At 39.0% G+C, this 19,288-nt stretch overlaps 1 long non-coding RNA gene across 1 annotated transcript in view; it reads right to left on the bottom strand.

The window, feature by feature from the left end:
- The window catches only part of LOC134167708 (uncharacterized), a 234,945-nt gene extending 232,549 nt beyond the window's left edge, over positions 1-2,396 (bottom strand). The window contains exon 1 of the long non-coding RNA XR_009966263.1: positions 2,207-2,396. This is a non-coding gene — a long non-coding RNA (uncharacterized LOC134167708). The remainder of the gene's footprint in view (positions 1-2,206) is intronic.
- Between the last annotated feature and the right edge of the window lie 16,892 nt (positions 2,397-19,288).

Below are 19,288 nucleotides of genomic sequence, written 5' to 3'. Positions count from 1 at the left end.
TGCAACTGCTATGGAACGTATACTTGTAAATAACAAAAAGGAACAAAACTTTTTTTATTCCATCTTTAATAAAAATGGATTTTCCATCACCTTGCTTTCATAGATTGGAATAGTCACGGATGCTGGGAACAAACTGTTTTTATATTAGCAGGATAAGGCTTTCTTAGACCTTCAAAACTGTATATAAACTGTGAACAAAATGGAAACAATGAAGCAGAAGAAAAATTGTATCAAGGAGTAACATTTTAAAACAACTGTTGCAGTGACAAATCCTCTAACAGCAGTTCGGTTGTTTTTTTTTGTTTTAATCACACCTGCACAAGATAGCCCTTTACAAAGCAGTGACACACTGAGTAGCTAGATCAGCATCACCAAAATCTTACACAAAAAGCAACAGGGACACAAGCGATCTATACATTTCTTTCAGAGTATTGAAGGCCAGCCACCCCAGTCAGCAGAGAGGCCATACTCACAACCTAGAGTTTTGTGTTACCCTTATAGCTCAGGTTACCTCACCTCAGATGACAGGTCAGTTTGTCTCTAGGACACAGCAACTTTGCCTTTACATTAGCATTGTACTGCTTTGATTTACTGTAAATGACATGAGGAGGATGCTACTGTGTGTGGTTTACCCACAGAGGGAATATTCTCTATTGGGATATATAAGCAGAAAGGTCAGACAGAACTTCCCTTTGAAATCTGGTTCACTTAATTCATTGTTTGCAAATGTGTCAGAAACAAACTGGCTTTGTCTCCAATACACTTGAAGGATTTGTGCTTTTGAAATGCACAGCTACCTCCTTTTCAGCCTTTCAATTCCTCCCTGTTGAGTCCCCTACATACAGTGGAAGATAAACTAGCACTTAATTTTCAAAGAGATACTTTTTCTATCTCAACCATGCTAACCTGACCTAAACAAGAGAGAACCACAGGACCAACTTAAGCATTGATAATTCCACAGAGCTTAGAAACTCATGAAGTATCTCAATTATACCACTTTGAAGTGAAAATATTTCTGTTCGAGAATCAAAATGATCCATTGTGAAATTCCCAGTTATAACTTTTCAACAGTTTTTCCTGAATTGCAATAGTCTGACACATGTAGCTCCTGCAGGACTTACAGACCTTCACCTGCCTAGCTAAACAGCTGCATTATTACTCAGGGGCATGTGTGTATTTACAGTCTCACTGTCCTCCAGAACAGTTACGCTGCTCAATTTTATTCATGTATCTTTGTCATTTGGAAATACAACAGGACACATTCATTTCGACTGCCACACTGGTGACCTCAGTGTAATCCTACCAGGCACGTTTATCCCAGTATTCATGATCCATATCTGGTATCTCTAGCAAGAGGGCAGTGCAGGAGTGAGGAGGGAGATGAGGAACAATACCTGGCTCAGCTCACTAGCCATCAGAGCATGGCCTTTTTACTAATTAGCATGATTTAAAAAATAATTGGTCTTCTTGCCTATGCCACAGTGCATCAGATAAAGTTGAGAGCGAGGGAAGGAGCACAGTAAACTCATTACTGTTTACTCGTTCACTGCCACATTGTTAAAAAAGGTCACTTAAAAGGTCAAGAATGATACTATACTACATGAGAGCTTTAATCTGAACATATAAGAATAGGCGGCAATCTAATTATGAAACCAGAATTAATAGGGAGATGCTACAGAACAAGAAGATAAGTACAAGTCAGAGAGGAGTAATTAACCAAACCAGTCATACATCTTGGAACAAGCCAGCCTTACCTTTCCAGCCATTGTAGCATACTGCACATGCATCTTTTTAGTGCACCTCACTCATCCACTAGCCATTCACCACACTGCTACCTGAATTTGTTTGCTATTTCAAGTCTCTGCAACGCAGACAGAGATAAGCACTAAAGCTTGCACTTTCTGTATTCTGAAGCACTCTCCTTAGTGCAGTACAAACTCACAGCCAAGCTCTCCTGACTTGAATCTTTAGGCTCACCCCGTAGGTCACATCAGCCCTTCAAAAAATCTCAATCTCAAGGTTTTTTTCTTTACAAGTGAGCTCTTTACACTACTCACGGTAGAGGTAAGCACCTCATCCTTGCCCAAGTTTTAAACATAAGAAATAATAAATCTTTAGGAACAAAAAAAATACCTGCAAGTGACCCTTTACTGGCTACTTTTCCCTAAGAAGAACCCCAAGCCACACTTCCACTTATAAAACAAACTTACCAATCTCTTGTCCTTTCACAACCTTCCACTGCTTTGACCAGGAGACTCCTTGATAAGGCACTATCCAAAAAAAAGCAGGAACTCCCATGTTGAGGAAGAGTCAGCTGATCTCCAGATGGTTTGTATTTGAAGAGATCCCCATTCCTATTTAATGCTTTCTCAGTGTCAGGTTCACACCCATCCCATCTGTTTGGTCTCCACTCTATCTAAAGCTTGAAGACTGAAAGGATAGTGACTATACATTCAAAAGCATTTGCAGCTCATTAAAGGCACATGTGGGAAGTTCCCACACCCTAGGAAGTCATTATGGGATCTTTAGTCTGTCTTTCCAAGGAAGTTCTAGAGCCCACCAAGCAAATTCAGCTGCATCTAAAGGCTTTATTCTGTATGTGCAACAACACATCTAGTAGGTCACCAAACTGAAGTAACTATCACAGTGACCCTGTGCCGAAGTATTTCCCTAACAAATCCCCTCGATTTCTCTCCAGGTACTGCACCAAGAAGGCCTTCCCTGTAGAAACACTATGCCTTCAAGAAATAGGGGTGGGGAGGGAAGGTAGAATCATGTCAGCAAAGTCTCCCACACCACCACCACCACAAAAAAACATTTACCTTTTCTTCTCAGGAGCTACTTGTCTCAGCTGTCAGGAGTTATTACCTGCCTTCAACATTCCATCAGAGCAGTGACCATTTTGCAAAATGCCCACTGATCATCCCATTGAAATTTCCCATACTACCAAGAAAGTAGCACTTGTTTGCATCTGGCTGCCTCAAACATCTAATGAAACTCTCACTAGTAGCTAAGAACAGAGGAAGAAATTCATGGCAAGCTCAGTGAGGAGATGATGAAGCCTTTTAAAAATCACTGATTTCCAAGCAAGTCACTGTTGGTAAATTTAGCATCTTAGAATCTGCAACAAAACATGCAGACATATGTGACTGGAGGAGCCAGCGCTCCATTTCCTAAACCACACACTCAGTTTAGATTTAATAAGACAGTAATTGTGCATTAAGTACTCATTGATTACCTAGAATATATTTATTAAGAAATAACAGCTCTGTAACTCACCTCCATTAGATACTCCCATATCTATTACAAAGCTGTTAAACAACAATAAATGCTTATCTAAAAAATGAGCATACATAAAATACACATCCTATTAAATCCAACTGAAACACATGTTGAAGACAATTAAAGCTCCTGTGTGATTCTCAAGTTTTCTGAGCAATGCTATTCTGATGCCTGAAGCCATAGCACCAAGCCTCTGAATAGCAACTTTTTTATAAGATTCAAGAAATTTTCAAGAACTCTTAAGCTTCTCAAGAAATCCTTCTTTAAGCCTGATTTGCTTGGTGACAGCATATCAGTAAGGAATGTATATGTCTCTGCAGAACAGGTACACACCAATGACATAAACAGAAAGGGAGGTGACATTAAATGAAGTAAAGAAAATTGCGGTCCCTAGGGATAAATTTTACAGCAATAAAAACAACACTCCAGCCACATCTGGCCTGGATCAAAGACAACAGACTTCTGACAAAGAGTTGGCAGGAGTCTGCAAAAGATGGCAAAACAAGCACAGAAAGGAAGAGACAGAAAATGGAGTGTATGGGCCCCAGTGACCAGGTACTACACAAATAGGCAATACTGGACTAACACACACACAAAACGGAAACTTCACTCTGAACATTTTCTTTGAGCCCAAAAAATTGCTTTTTAGCTACAAAAGAGCTACTGGAATGAACTGAAGTACATTCTGTCCAGTGGGCACTCCCTGGATTCACATCAGAAGCACCTATGTAGGGCAGCATAATGAAACTTGATTTCTGCTGCTCACAATCCATCAATTTTCTGGGTAAGTCCAAAACTCCTACAGACTCACGGGCCTCCTGCTGCAGCAATTAATTCACTTTTCCTACTAAGCTATTAATTAATTTTAAAAACCCCTTGTTGTTGAGCAATGCACATACATCATTAACATCAGAGAATTCTTCTATTGCATTATTGTTTATTAAAACACAAACTCAGAAAAAGAAAATTGGAAAATGAGGGTTATAAAGCAAAAAGCCAGAGATGGGTCTGGAACATAGGCATACTTAGTCATGGAAATTCTGTTTGAAGCTTCACTGTCTGTTTTATTATGGATTCCATAGGCAGCTTCTAATTTAGTGCTGCTGTTAACACTCCTGCTACATCAAAAATTCCCTCTGCTGAACTTTTGTAGCGGTTTTTGTGTTAGACAAGCACCAGTCCTTTCCAATTTCACAGTTTCCTAATTATGGTATTGCAGTTCTCATTTGTACTGTAAATGTAACCAGATTAAAAAAAAGGGGGGGGGGAAGCAGCAGTAATTTCCAGCTGTTGAAAGCGCTGTTTTTAGCAGCATTACCCAGTGATACAGAAAAGGTGTGTAGTAGCTGGTCAGTAACCAGTTTAGCAAATTGTTTCTAGGTATATTGCTGTGAAATGTGTATTATAGCACCTTCTGTGACAAACCACCGCGTAAAAGCTTTGATCTTCAATTGCCATTCAAAACATTAATACTAATTTCTTTCAATCACATACTTTAACAAAATTAAGATAAACAAATACCTCAATTACCAACAAATGAAGAGTAAAACCTACAAGAAGGATTAACCCACTAATTGAACATTCAAAGCTTTAAATAGCAAAGTAACTCTAAATGACTAATAAAAGGCTACCATAGATAAAACATCTGAGAAGCAAAATAGTCCTTTTTCTTCTTCTGTGTTTACAATAACCACTCTTTGTTCCAACAACATCCACAGAAGTGTTTCCCTTGTCTTTACTATATCCAGTTTATTGTAGGATATGCAATTCATATCTTCTTCCAGTAGCAGTGGTTCAGGGCCCCTCTGAAGCATTTGTTCTGCTAAGTGACATATTGTGACACATCCCATGAAAATGGGGAAATGTGAGAAAAGTGACAGAAATACTTTACTCCTCATTTCCACTAATGAGAATAAACAATAAGAGAGACATCTATAAAGAATTGCAGTAAGCAATTTATTTGGTTGAAGCACAAGCAGTGCCTTTTCTTTCCCTGCTCCCCTTCCTCTTACTTTGCTTAGAGCAGGCTTTTCATTTTTTTTCATTTTGCTTTATATTGTCAACCAAGAACAGAGTTCCTGAGGAGACAAACAGGGGGTAAAGAAGACAAATCTGTCTGCTTTGTGTGAGAGCTGTAGGCCAGAGTTATCAACTCCTCTGCTATTCAAGACAGATTTGCATATCCAAGGCCACCCGAGGCAGAGAAAGCATTTGGAGTCTGATTTTTTTCCACTAGAACACATCAGGGAGCGAAGCAAAATCAGGAAACTCCAAAAAAGATTCAAGTAACTACTAAAAATATTAAAAAATAAAAAAAATAAAAAAATCACAAAACTTTGTGGAGAGGGAAAACCTAAAAAACTCCTCCCATTCAAGAATTTCTGTCATGGAAAAAAAGACATTTTATACATAATGGAATTTCCAAATACTCTTATTAAAGAAACTCCACAGACAGCAACTTGGCACAAGAACTTCAGATTGGCATTCGTGCTGTTGCTGTCTGTATCTTAATACAACACTAGTTCTCTGCATACAGGAATCAAGGATGATGGAGTAGCCAGCCTGGAAAAGGGTGCATTATTTTTTCCAGCAGTCTTGTACCTTAACTGCAGTTTGGTGATAGAAAAAAAAAATAAAATATAAAATCCAAAGATATCCCACAGATAAAAAGGCACTACATGGTGGCTGCATCATGCATTAGCTCTACCATTAATACCTACTATTGGGAAATACCAGAGAAATGCCGGGGAGTATGGGGGGAAAACGGTAGGGGGCAAAATTCCAGTATAGTCAGTCCCTAATCGCAAAGCTTGTCTTCCTACAGATATAATACTGGAATGAACCAAGCACATCATCTCAGCATAGTGATTACAGAAATTGCTTTGAGAAATGCTGTCAGTAAAATCACAATTAATACGAATATATTTAAGTTAAAGTTAACCTTTTACTGAGAGTATGTGTGTGACATACACAATGCATGGAGACAGTGTATACACTCCATACTTTTATTGACTAACAAGAATTACCAGCTAAAGAGCTGCTAATCTCTTCTCCTGCCTTATGACCCATTTTCATGCACACACTTTAATCTGATACAGAGTTACTTTTGGATTTTGCCATACCTTCCTCACTATATCAATTTTTAATGCAAAAACCTGCCACTTACAATGGCACAGGAATACTTTGGCAAATCAAGATGCTATTAAACCTGAATAAAGAGAGCAAAATTTCATTCTATAATTCACAGCCCAAAGGCCCTGATTCCCATCCATTACCCGTATACTGAAGAGCCCTTTAAAAATCTTTTTGACTTCAATATAATGTGTATCATAATTGGTCTTTGATTTAATGAATATTATCAACCACTATCTTAGCTAGACCTGAAACACTACTCAACTGCCTAAAGACAAAACCATCTTTTATAACATACCATGAAACAGCAGGCTGCAGAACAGTAATCAGCAATAAGTAATATGCAAAGGCAAAATTTGTTTTGGCAATTAAAAGGAAAGTCCTGAACCTTAAGATTTTAACCTGTGATTTGTTTGGTTTAAAAAGAATGGTTGTGGATGTAACCGATTTTCCTCACCATTTTTTGTCAGTAGCATTGGAAATCAGACACTTCTTCATAGAATCCATATCACCTAGTCGTATGCATTTGGTACATTAGAGAATTCAATTAATTTATTTATACATATTTTCCAAAGAAAATGAGGATCTTAAATTTACTGAAGTTAACTCTGAATTTAATATCTTTACCATGCAGTCAACACTTAACCATGGATTTGGAAATCTAGCAGCTCAAGTGCTGCCCACTCGCTGACACCTAGAACACGTCTGCTCTTGCATCACATTGTTGTTCTCAGTTGCAAGCCCTGCGTGCATGATGAGATCACAGCACTATCGTACTGGCAATGGCTTCCACATACAGGCTAAATAGTACTAGAGAGGTATAAAATCCATTTCAAACCACTGTTTTGAGTGAGTTGTTCATGCTTGTTGGTACATCTGAAGAAGAATGTTGCTCTTTCAAAATACTTATAGCAAGTTGGAAAAAAAAAATCGGCTTCTAGGGGCCAAATACACTTTGTTTCCTAATATATACAAGGCCTTTTATTATAAACAGTGTGCTAACATCTAGGCAATAAGAACAGTTATGCTTTTAGTTCAAGTCTTTTGGCTCAACCCAGTGAGCCAGTATGTCCTGATTTTTTCAGCTCTAGAGGGTATGCAAGCCATTTTCCTTGTGCTTTCTCTGTACACAATTATATTTCAGATGCAAATAGACATAAATAATGCATAAGAGAATCTGAAGCAAGTATGCCCAGCTCTCGCCCCCTTCAGGAGCTACCCCAAATTAAAAGTATCACATTAAACAGTCTCTCCATTTACTGCACTACACTGTACCTTAGGATGTCACTTACCGTACACTATCTTTCTGCAACATATTGACAGCATATCAGCTTTATTTAACATAAACTTAGCACATAGGTGGCAATCCCAAATTTTCATAGATAGATTCTACCCCTAACAGTAACAATTGAAACAGGTTAAAATGAAAGGCCATAGTATAACTGTAGCCAACTTGGATTAAATTACCAAGTATGAAACCGGAGGTTATTGTGGTGAAACCCAAGATTTCCTCACCTATTTATATACCAGCACATTTCTTCTCATAATGGCATTTCTCACATGGCACATTAACACAGTACTAAAATTAAATTGTTCTCTCTTAGAAGCTCTACAGAATTGGTGTGACTGAAGTGTGACTCCCTGGGTGCGCAGAACGGATTCCGTGAATCTATTTCCTGTCTTCAGGATAGCAGCTGCTAGAAGTGCAGCACAGAGCCTGTAGCTCCTATAAGTAGTTGGAGGGCAAGGTAGAAATTAAAATCTAACAAGGGCACTACTCTGCCATCCTACAATGCATTCAAGAGCAGCAAAACCAAAGTTCATATCATTATCATAAGTGTTTTTTAAACTTATGAAATTACTTCAAGATACCTTCTAGGTCATCTGGGAAAGGTTTAAACTCTATTCTTACTCCATCCCTTTCATAACTATTATGACTTTCCAGTATTAAAGGACTAATTTTAAATGGCAGAGAAAAAGAAATTCAGCAATGAATCTTCAACAATACTACTCAGGTCCCACTTACAGCTGTTCTGCAGAAAAAATTTAAGCAAAGAGAACATACATATAACACTTGCTCCACAGATACTTAGTATTTGCTTAGGATAAAGACTAGATCATAGTGCCGGGTAGTAAAATTGCACAAGTGCCATAAGCCCTGCCCCTAGAAGTACACTGTCACAAGCCAGATAATATTTACAGGCTATTTGGCTTATTTCAAAGAAAACTCAGTTCTCACTATACATTAAAATCAGCCAGAGTTTATACATATAATAATGAAATCTCACTTGTTTTGTTTCCATTTACTATGGATAGCTTGCAAAACAGCTGATTCTATAGCACAAACCTTTATCAGTGGATTGCTTCCTTTGTCAGAAATCTGAGCTAAAGTAGCTGCAGGAGAACACAGGTCCTGAAAGACTGTGTATAGGCAATACTTGCCTTGGTTTGCTACTGCTGCCACTGGTGCAGCTTTTCCAGCCAGTTCTTCAAGGAAGACAAAGACAATTAATTCACCCTTTCCAGCCAGGGGCAACATGCGGCAAGTAAGGCCATCAGTAGTTCAGCAGCTAGATGAAACTATACAAAACAATAAATTGTAAAATTTAACTCTTCTTTGAAAATGGGGCTGCTGAGTACCATAGCATTTCGTTATATGCCACAGGCATACCTTCAGATATACTAATACTTCTTTTTTTCAGAGCCTTTATGAAAATGGAATTACAGCTTCTTACTCATTAAAGATCCTTTTGAAAAAGTGGCTTAGAAAGCTATACTAACTACATTAGCTGCAAGAGCATACACACTGGACAAGGTTAAGTCTTATGGTCAGTCTCTGTTCTAGCTAATTTCAGTCAGTTCTTTCTCCTGTGTTTTCAATACTGAATAGATTTCTCCCTGTACAGCTTGTCATTGCTAGGATTGCTCAATTTTCTTCTATCTTTTAAATACCACTTCCTAAACTAAATACCAACCTTCTGACTGAAAGCAAGTCGAGTAATTGGTCACACTGTTACACTACAATGGACATTTTTTAAGCTAATGTAAATTAATATGCTCTTAGTCACAGATTTACACCCATCCTAGATTTGGTATAACAACTGATTTGCTATAATATTCCTTTTTTTGTCAAGTGCTCTTAAATACACTATCTCACCTAGATCTGAAAGCAGGAAGTTGGATGACAGCCAGAGGTTCTAAAATCCAGTCCAAAACAGTCCTGCTCAAATATTGCTGAAGTGGTACCATTTTCACTTCTATATGCCCCCTTTGTATATAAAAATGCAGGAACTTTATCACTGTGTAATACAGTTCAAAATATAATTAAAAGTATTATTTCTGAGCTCATGCAAATACAGAGTCTCCCTATTTCTTCCCACCCCCAATATATTTCTACAAGCAGTTGCTCAACAGCAGCTCAATGTAGAATTGGGAGAGCTTGGGGAGAATTTGAAGATAGACACATGTAAAATCAAAGTCATTCAGTTGTCATGTTACTTCAAATATTCAAATGTTCAAAGACAGTAACATAGCAGCAGAAAATTAACTTTTAAAATTCATGTCTTTTCTAAGCTCAAATGGATTAGCAGCAGATTTGAGGTAATTAATTATAATTACAAGTTTCCTAGGGAAACATGGCATAATAGACTCATTAACTGAAACACTACACTTGTTCTGTGCTTGATGCTCAGATTATTTTAACACAGTGCAACATTTGTTAGAAGTTTTTTGGGCCAGACACCTTTACTTATGCTGAACTGTTGCTCCTCTATGAGCAGCCCCAACTAACTTCAAAGAAAACCCACTTGGGCCTTTAATTAGACATTTGCAGCCTATGAAGGTAAAATTCCTTCCTTCTTGGACAAATTCTGCGGTCTCTATTGAACATGAGTCAGTGGGAGCTTTTCTCTGGGAGGGACCATTGAATCTGGCCTCACAGTTACTTCCTGATATTCTCTTCACTCCTGAACAAAAGGCACACCACCTAACCAAATATCTAAGTAAATAGCACATGCTATTTAAGAATGCACAGTTTTGAAGTAGTCTTAATAAAAGCCTTCATTATATTTTTAATTTTTCAACTATCTTCTGTTTGATTATATTGCTAAGCAAGGGAATATTTTACATCCTCATTGCACTGTGGAGACATAAATGTCATTGAACTCCTTACGAATCAAATGCACAGAAAATTCACTGCAGCCATTAATGCACCTAATACATAGTGAACTCCACATAGCTATTAATAAAACTCCTCATACAAACCACAGCACTCACAGTCTAGACAATGCCAGGAATAAGAAAGCTGCCTCTTGGTGCATGCAAAAGATCCCCACTTTGATATCCATGTATCATTGTACTCTGAAAATCAAGGGAAACCAATGATGCACTTGTCAAAGAAAGCAGCTGCAACAATGAGGAACTAGCTAATTAAAAAAAGAATGAGTATTTGTTTTATGGTCTTATGTGCACTCAGGAAGTTCTGACACACAGAAGAGAAATTAAACAACTTTTCATTTTGCCTCTATGCTTTGAGAACCATGCCCAGTAAGATTACAGACAGGAGTGTGATAGGTCCAGCAGGGATTTCTACCAATTAAGCTTTTACACTCTGGGTGGGTAGAGGTGTTTTTTGAACCTAAGTTATTTTTGCACATATCATGGGCTCCAGTGTCTAGTCACAAAAGGGCTACATTATGAGCAATGTTACAGGCTTTGCTCAGAGCTATCATGCTTTCCTGCAAGTCTAAACCTCTAAGATGATTTCAGTGAGAGAACTGAGAATGCTCAGTTCTGTAATACTATCAAAAGTATGATAGGAGCGCTTTTACTTACCCAACCTTTACCATTTTTGTAATCAAGGAGAAAAGATAACACGGTTTAATTAACAACAGATACAGGTAGATGATGACAGATTTTGTTCAATTGCATACTTACTGTTTTCTCCTACATGCCACCTAGCACCCCAAGAAGCTACAACTCTCTGTGAATATCTATAGCTGGAACAAAGCTTTCAGATTACTATGGAATGAGTTGGGGGTTTGTTTTGTTTTGTTTAATCAAATACAATGTTTGTTCTACATGCAAATAATGGTAGCGTTTTGGATACCTCTATCATACACTAAGCTGGGAGGAGTGGCTGACACGCCAGAAGGCTGTGCTGCCATCCAGCGAGACCTGGACAGGCTGGAGAGTTGGGCAGGGAATAACTGGATGAAATATAACAAGGGAAAGTGTAGAGTCCTGCATCTGGGCAGGAACAACCCCAGGTTCCAGTATAGGTTGGGAAACGACCTGTTAGAGAGCAGTGTAGGGGAGAGGGACCTGGGGGTCCTAGTGGACGACAGGATGACCATGAGCCAACACTGTGCCCTTGTGGCTAAGAAGGCCAATGTCATCCTGGGGTGTATTAGAAGGGGGGTGGTTAGTAGGTCGAGAGAGGTCCTCCTTCCCCTCTACTCTGCCCTGGTGAGACCCCATCTGGAATATTGTGTCCAGTTCTGGGCCCCTCAGTTCAAGAAGGACAGGGAGCTGCTGGAGAGAGTCCAGCGCAGGGCAACTAAGATGATTAAGGGAGTGGAGCACCTCCCTTATGAGGAAAGACTGAGGGAGCTGGGTCTCTATAGTTTGGAAGAGACTGAGGGGTGACCTTATTAGTGTCTGTAAATATATAAAGGGGGAGTGTCACGAGGATGGAGCCAGGCTCTACTCCGTGGCAAACAATGATAGGACAAGGGGTAATGGGTACAAACTGGAACACAAGAGGTTCCACTTAAACTTGAGAAGAAACTTCTTCTCAGTGAGGGTGACGGAACACTGGAACAGGCTGCCCAGGGAGGTTGTGGAGTCTCCTTCCCTGGAGACATTCAAAACCTGCCTGGACACATTCCTGTGTAACATTATCTAGGTGTTCCTGCTCCGGCAGGGGGATTGGACTAGATGATCTTTCGAGGTCCCTTCCAATCTCTAGCATACTGTGATACAGATAGAATAGGCTGCTTCAGAAACCATTAGTTCAGGAAACAGTGGAGTAAACAAATGCTGAACCTGTACTTCACAGTATTATGATGCAGACTGACAATTCAAAATCACAGCCATGTACACAGAATTCAAAAGAGGGAGTTTTCATCTGATAATTGTACAAGTCCACCAGACCAAAGCTATTGATTTATGTACCCACAGACAGCATGATACAAATTATACAAGCCTGGCACATACCCTGACTGTTCCAGCTCATCTTTAGAGGACTATTATTATGACACAATCCATGTATTACCTCACTTTTTCCCCTTTACAGAGTGAAGGCCTGTATTTGGCATACCAACATTTTGGCTTAAGTTTCAAGTTTATTCTGAAGCTCAGACACTAGCAAAAAAGTAAACTTTGTGATAATATAAAATCATAGTATTACAAGCATGCGCCTACATCACTTTTTAGAATGTGGTGTTACAGGCAAGACTGACATGCAGTGTCAGATTTTCAGCTCATCAAAACGGGAAAGGCTAATGAAACAAAAACCCAAAGCTGCTTTGATGCAGAGCTATACAAGATGAGAATATCAGAAGACTAACTGAAGCAAACATTTACTGAAGATCACAAGACAGATTCAGATAGATGCCTTTACTTCAAATTCCTGAGAGAAAAGTTGGTATGGAACCAGACATTTGAAAGGAAAAAAAAAACCCAAAAGCCTGGTTAAAGCCATCCTGCCTGAAATAGTCACCTTTTTTTTTTTTTTATTACAAAATACCATTTCACACCACACAAAATAATTTATGAATAAAACCTTGATTTTAACCATTCATGCACATTAGCCAGTTACAATTTCCCTCCCTCAGAAATGCATCCAAATTGAAAACAGGAAAAAGACTTAAATAGAACATGTTTAAATTTTCCATTCTTCACAAACTTTTTACCTTTATTTTACTCTGTTTTAATGCTAACTGAAATCTTACAATGTAATTCACTTTGTTGCTCAGCCTCGGAATCATTTTCTGGTAAAAATAAGTCAGGACCACTCATTCCTATTTTCACTTATTTTACATAGGCTATTGAAACACAGACAACACCTAAGGCCAGAAGGGGAACCTGCCAATCTGCTGAGATTCATGTTTGGCCTGCTGCCTGAAGAACAAAACCAGCACAGAGCTGTTTTACTAGGTTGATACATAAAAATAGGCTTTCCTCCAGTTAAACAACAGTAATTTGTTTCAGTTTGATAGGTCCTTCTAAATAATGGTGTCATCAGTAAACATCTGGCTTCTTCCTAGCAGATTAGGCCTCCAATGAGGAAACTGTGTTTATAATTCTAATTTGAAACACAGCCCATTAATATGCCGATTCTCACAGTGTTTGCCTTAACCTGTTTGGAGAAATTATGACTACAAATATCTTGTACACAACACTTCTAAACTACCAGCTTGTACAAACAACACAAGAGCCGATACAGTCTCATACAGATGATTAGAACCACTTCAGAAGCAATCATGATTAGCGCTTTGGCTTGGAGCCATATTTTACACATAAACAAAGCATCTGTTTCGGAGTTCCAGTCCCAAGCTAATAGACCCACCTCCACTATTACTAATAAGCCCACTCAAGAGAGCCAGATGGCCTATCTGAAACAGCCCTGGCATTTTCCTGAGCTAGGCAAACCAGAGCCACAGAACCAGAGCTGGTTCCAAATCGCATTTCCTTGGGCTCTAGGAGCCAGTAAAACAAACGTAAACTGGCTCCACAAAAGAAGAATACAAATCCATTATTTAGAACTGGTGTGAGGCCAACATCTGCCCCTGCAGATGATCCTTTCATGTAGGTACAATGTAGGAAGATTAAAAGTGCAGCACACTTCTGGAGGTGCTGCATTGCAATGCAGACTGTCACCATTCCTTTCAGGGTTTTTTTGCAGACTTTGCAAATCCCTGCCTGCAGCCAAGCAATAGTGCTCAGCTGTCCTTGCTGTACACTGTATGTACTTGACAATTGGATGGTTTTACATATTTAATAAAAGTGTCATATTTAATTAGTAGAACAGGGCTTTAAAAAGGATCTCGTGCTCCTCAGCAGCAACTGGAAGTGTTGAGAGCCAAACAGAGCAGCACTTTGCTGGTTCAGTTCTAAAGTCTCTTTTCTTTCCTGCAACCCAAGTTCTCATTTAACCAGTTCAGTTTCTAAGTAGATTAGAGTCAAGATGCTCCACAAGCCAAGGAGTTAATGCTGCAAGAAAACCCATAATTGACCTGGCCTAGGAAGACTATTGGAGAGAAATCTCTTCATATTTCATTTAGAAGCAAACAGGTATGTGTCACAGAGAGTGACAAGGAGAGATGGCCATTTAGGTCATCTGTCCCATCAAACCACATGTAAAAAAGAGAACTTAATTTTCTCCCTTCCACTATGATGCATAGTGTGTGTTGTTCCACTGTGCTAACAACCCAATTTCAGCAGAGCGTATGTCTGCACCAACTGTCAAAGACATTTCACTACACCGGAAGCAAACAAACTTCACTCTAAGTGCTACAGCAGGTCACATCACCCCTGGAGAAGTAAGGAAGTTTTGCAGAGATAAAGTCCTTTCAGAACAGCACAGCCACAATGAGCATGCTTCTTGTGTGCTACTACCCTGAAGCTACAGACAAAAAATCCTTTACTTCTGTCTCATGGGGATACCAGCAGATTTGCAAAGATAGAAACCTCCCCAAATGCAGCTATCTTCCCCCCACCTTGCATTAGAGACAGAAAAAAGACCCACTGTATGAGGAGAAAAAACCCTCATGGAAATGTGCTGAAACAATTGAGGCCTGTCACTCATCTTCATTAAAGGCAGGCTCCACAGTAGTTACTGAAGCTCTCTGGGATCTCTTGGGATAAAAGCCAGAATAGAAATGCATAAAGTATTGTTCTTTCTACAGTTTCCCTTGATTTTAAAGGAAAGCCCTGAAGAACAGTCACATTTCACAGCCCAGGTCAAGTGTGATCTTGAATCTGTGTCACTGTACATACTAGTATACTAGGGAGCACATTTAGATTCTTCTTTGGAACATAGAGGATTTAGCGAAAGGTGCATAACCAGTACCACCCTGCTACTAGAAAGATTTTATCTTTTTCCTTGAAGGAATTACTTCAGTGCAGGGAAGCAGGAGTATGAGACCTGTATAAAAAGGTATCTTTCTGTATTCCTGGAAATGTAGGAATGCACTACCACATACATATGGAAAGAATGATACACATGTTCCAGGTTTTCTCACTTTGTATCCCTAATTGCACAACATGAGGCATTTTTCAGGGAGAGGGTTTTTTTTTTTGGGGGGGGGGGTGTTTGTTTTTTTCCACTTAGGGGTAGAAAGAAGGGATTACACAGAAAAACAGGAAAACTGATCAGAAGCAAAACTGAACCCCTTGTTCCAAAAGAAAAAGAAGGTTCACAGTTCTTGCAAATTTCATATAATTAAAAAACCAAAATGCATAACACTGACATCAAACAGTGTCTACACTAGGCATTACTGACACTAGCATTTTCTTGAAGGCTTTACCAGTTATTTGGAATAAATCTTTGGGATTAATTCTACCCTCTGAGAAAGCTAGTTTAAGAGAATTGGGAATGAAGTCTTAATTCAACAAAACATCATGTGTCCTGAGCAGCCCCTTCCAAAAGTCACTAATGAAATTACCAAAGTTCTTATAGTAACTCAACAGCTGCAAGCCCACCTCAGTCTGTTCTTACTGGCCCTCTGTCACTTCCACTGAGTATGAAATATTCTGTATCAGCCACAATGACACTGTGACAAAGATGCTGCCCTCATACTCTCCTGCCAGAGCACCCTGCTTTACCAAAGAGAATTCCCTCGTGGTACCACTCAGTCTTACCTTCTTCTAAGACTGCTCATGAGACTCTATCAATTTCACCACAGGACAGGGATTATCAATCTAATGAAAAATCTCAATCTGTTGCCATTTTTCAGAGAAGCCTTCAGATGCTATTCTCACTATTAATCTATTTGAACAGCAAACTAGACATATCGCGAAACTGTGTGAAACATGCTCTAGCACTCCTTTTAAGATGAAGAGTTGAGAATTCTTTGCTTATTACTCCCCACCAAATGTTAATGCACAATTTACTGAATGCCTAGTTTTTGTGTGCTGAATTAGCTCCCAACACAGCTGAGTGTCCCTTGTGAGCAAGTGCTCCATTTGCACATGTCAAGCATCCAAGTCTATTTAGTCCTATCTCAACTGCTTAATGTCTGAAACAGAAGCATCCACTACATTCTTCTTGATCTAAACAGATAATTTAATACCCTCGGACAAAAGGGGCCTGGTGTTTTGGTAAGCTCCCATGGGCCTAACTATCACAAAGAAGGGGGTGTTGAATACACACATAAAAAAAAAAAGGAAGAGCTAGGAGGCAGGCAGTCTGATCTTTATGACCCACTGATTAATCTATCAGTAAGTAGAAGCATAAATCTAGCTCCTGACCTAACAAAATACTATTTTACTTCTCTTTACTCTATATTTTATCTTTTATAGTCAATAAAACATTAAACATTACAAAAGGTTATGTTCTCACCAATATTGCCACTAAATGACAATAAATTCCAAGTTGAGTCCAGCAGAGGTTGCAGCAGCAGCAGCTATCCTGGCGCTCTTCCTGCAATTCACTTGGAATGCACTAGCACCACTAATACCAAGAAAGCCCATCTGGAAAATCTGACACTGAATTTGAATCAGTCTAATGACCCTCTTAATGATTTAATGGCAAATCTATACACTAATACAAAGCTGAGCTCTTTTCCAATGATTCAGTATAGCTTTTACTGTGGAAAGTAAAATTCCTTCCCTCACCTTTTTGAACATCCACAAATATCAAAATCAGTATCAGCTTTCTTAGCTCACTGCCCTGAGCTTTATATCAAGGCTCAAGGCTTGTCCTGTTTTTTATTCCACATGAGTTGAGGGGAAAATTAGAAGAAAGAAGAGAGATGAAATGACTTCAGAAGGATCAGGAAGGGAGCAGACAAGCAAAGCTAAGTACTCCAGTTACCTGGACTGTATGTGTATGGAAAATGGACAGTGGAAAATGGGCCTGAAAAACTATATGCATTTTATGGTCCACTGATCTTGGATAGAACAGCAGAGCATGCAATCGGTTTGAACTAGATACAGAAAAAAATCCCACTCAGAACCACTGATCAGCAGACTCCCAAAATACTGAAGATAGGACAAAGAGCACTGGCAGGACAGACAGTGTAGGACAGTCAGAACAGCTCTCTCACAGCACAAACATGCCCCACACATTTCAGTGTTTAAGGGTTCACTCAATCCCCAACTATTCTGTTCATTCCATGAAGCAGTGTATATTGCTTCTCATCTCACACACTGGTCCCTCATTTTCAGAGATTCACTCATCTAGTGCAGTGCAAGACCAAGATCTACAGCTCAGACAACTGTGAAAGTATATGCCCACTTGGGAAAATAAACTCAGATACACAAGCTATGAAAATTGGATCAAAGCTTCAAAACATATTTCCCAGGCAGCATTTGAGCTAAAACACAATCACCACTCCTGAAGAAGTGAACTTGGGAACTGAAAATATTAATGAAAAAAGTTCATCACCTGTTGTAGGAGGTTTGCTATATCAAGAATTACTTAAGATATTTATTATGATTATGATTTTGATTTTAAAAGAAGAAATTAATCTCTAATGTAAAGGGAAACTGAGGCACAGATAGATAGGCTAAATGACCTAAATGAGTTGGATGTCACACAACAGATGAAGAACCACAGGGTAACCACAACCAGATAATTCTGTTTCATGAAGTGTTTCTTTTTTCTTCTATCAATGAGTCCAAACTGCTGCCTGACTAATTAGAGAACATAATACCTTAGTAAGACTGTTTGCAAACATGTAGTCATGACTATACCAGGAAAATGTAGGAAATGTTGGCTAGCATCCTGTCTGGGAGGAGAAAAGGAAGGCTATACTTATAAAGCATATTAACTACCATATTAATCCTGAATCAAGAGCATTTTCACAACCCTATTTATGTCTATTATAATTGGTGATGACTCATATGATCCTTTCAGTTATTATTTTTTCTAAAACAATGACATTTTCTAGCGGCATAAAAATATGTGATGATGAAGCTTACACTAAGAGACAAAGAAAATCCGGGACCAAACAGCCAGGACATCTGCAAGCCCAGTATCTGCCCTATTTAAGAGAAACTGAACAAGGTCAATGAAGCATTGTCCTGGCTGAAGGGCCTGCAAACCTTCAAAATCAGGTAAATACCTGGAAATAGGAAGCAGTCATACAATATGAGACTCAGACACTGAAAGGCATGTGGACGCCTAATTCCCATTGCTAAAAATGACAGGTCTAGATCTTCAGAGATGCTGGGGTGCCTAGTAACTCTGCACTGAAGACTGATGATACAGAACTGAATTTATACATGACTCAAGACCCAAGCCAAGCATTTCACTTACTTGGACATTTCAGGCAAGCTCTTACACCTTTTAAGACATATCATACCAGGGAAACAGTATTACTTTCTTATCTCATGGGTTTTATTTGATAAATTACACACAACACTCCCTTCTTCTCTAATGTTTAGTCAGAGCAAACCAATCTGTATGTGTGAACTACCTGCCACTTACTCACTTCATGTCCTTTCAAAATACATTTCTTACACACGGAACCAAGAGAGGCATCGCTACAGCTTATTCATCTAATGTCAGGTTTAGTTTTCTGAGCTATGACCTGCACTAATCCAAAATCTATGCAACAAAATTCATTAAAACTAAAAAGAGAGAAAAGTAGACTGAAGCTTCTTTTCCCAGGTTCTGTGGTGCTGAGCCTGAGCTTGATTCCTCCTC

This window comes from Pezoporus occidentalis, unplaced genomic scaffold (assembly GCF_034315485.1).
Source record: "Pezoporus occidentalis ecotype Australia unplaced genomic scaffold, CSIRO_AGI_Poc_V1 ctg11, whole genome shotgun sequence".
NCBI lineage: Eukaryota > Metazoa > Chordata > Aves > Psittaciformes > Psittacidae > Pezoporus > Pezoporus occidentalis.
Note: the sequence above shows the minus strand (reverse complement) of the source record. Positions and strands in the feature narration are given on the sequence as shown.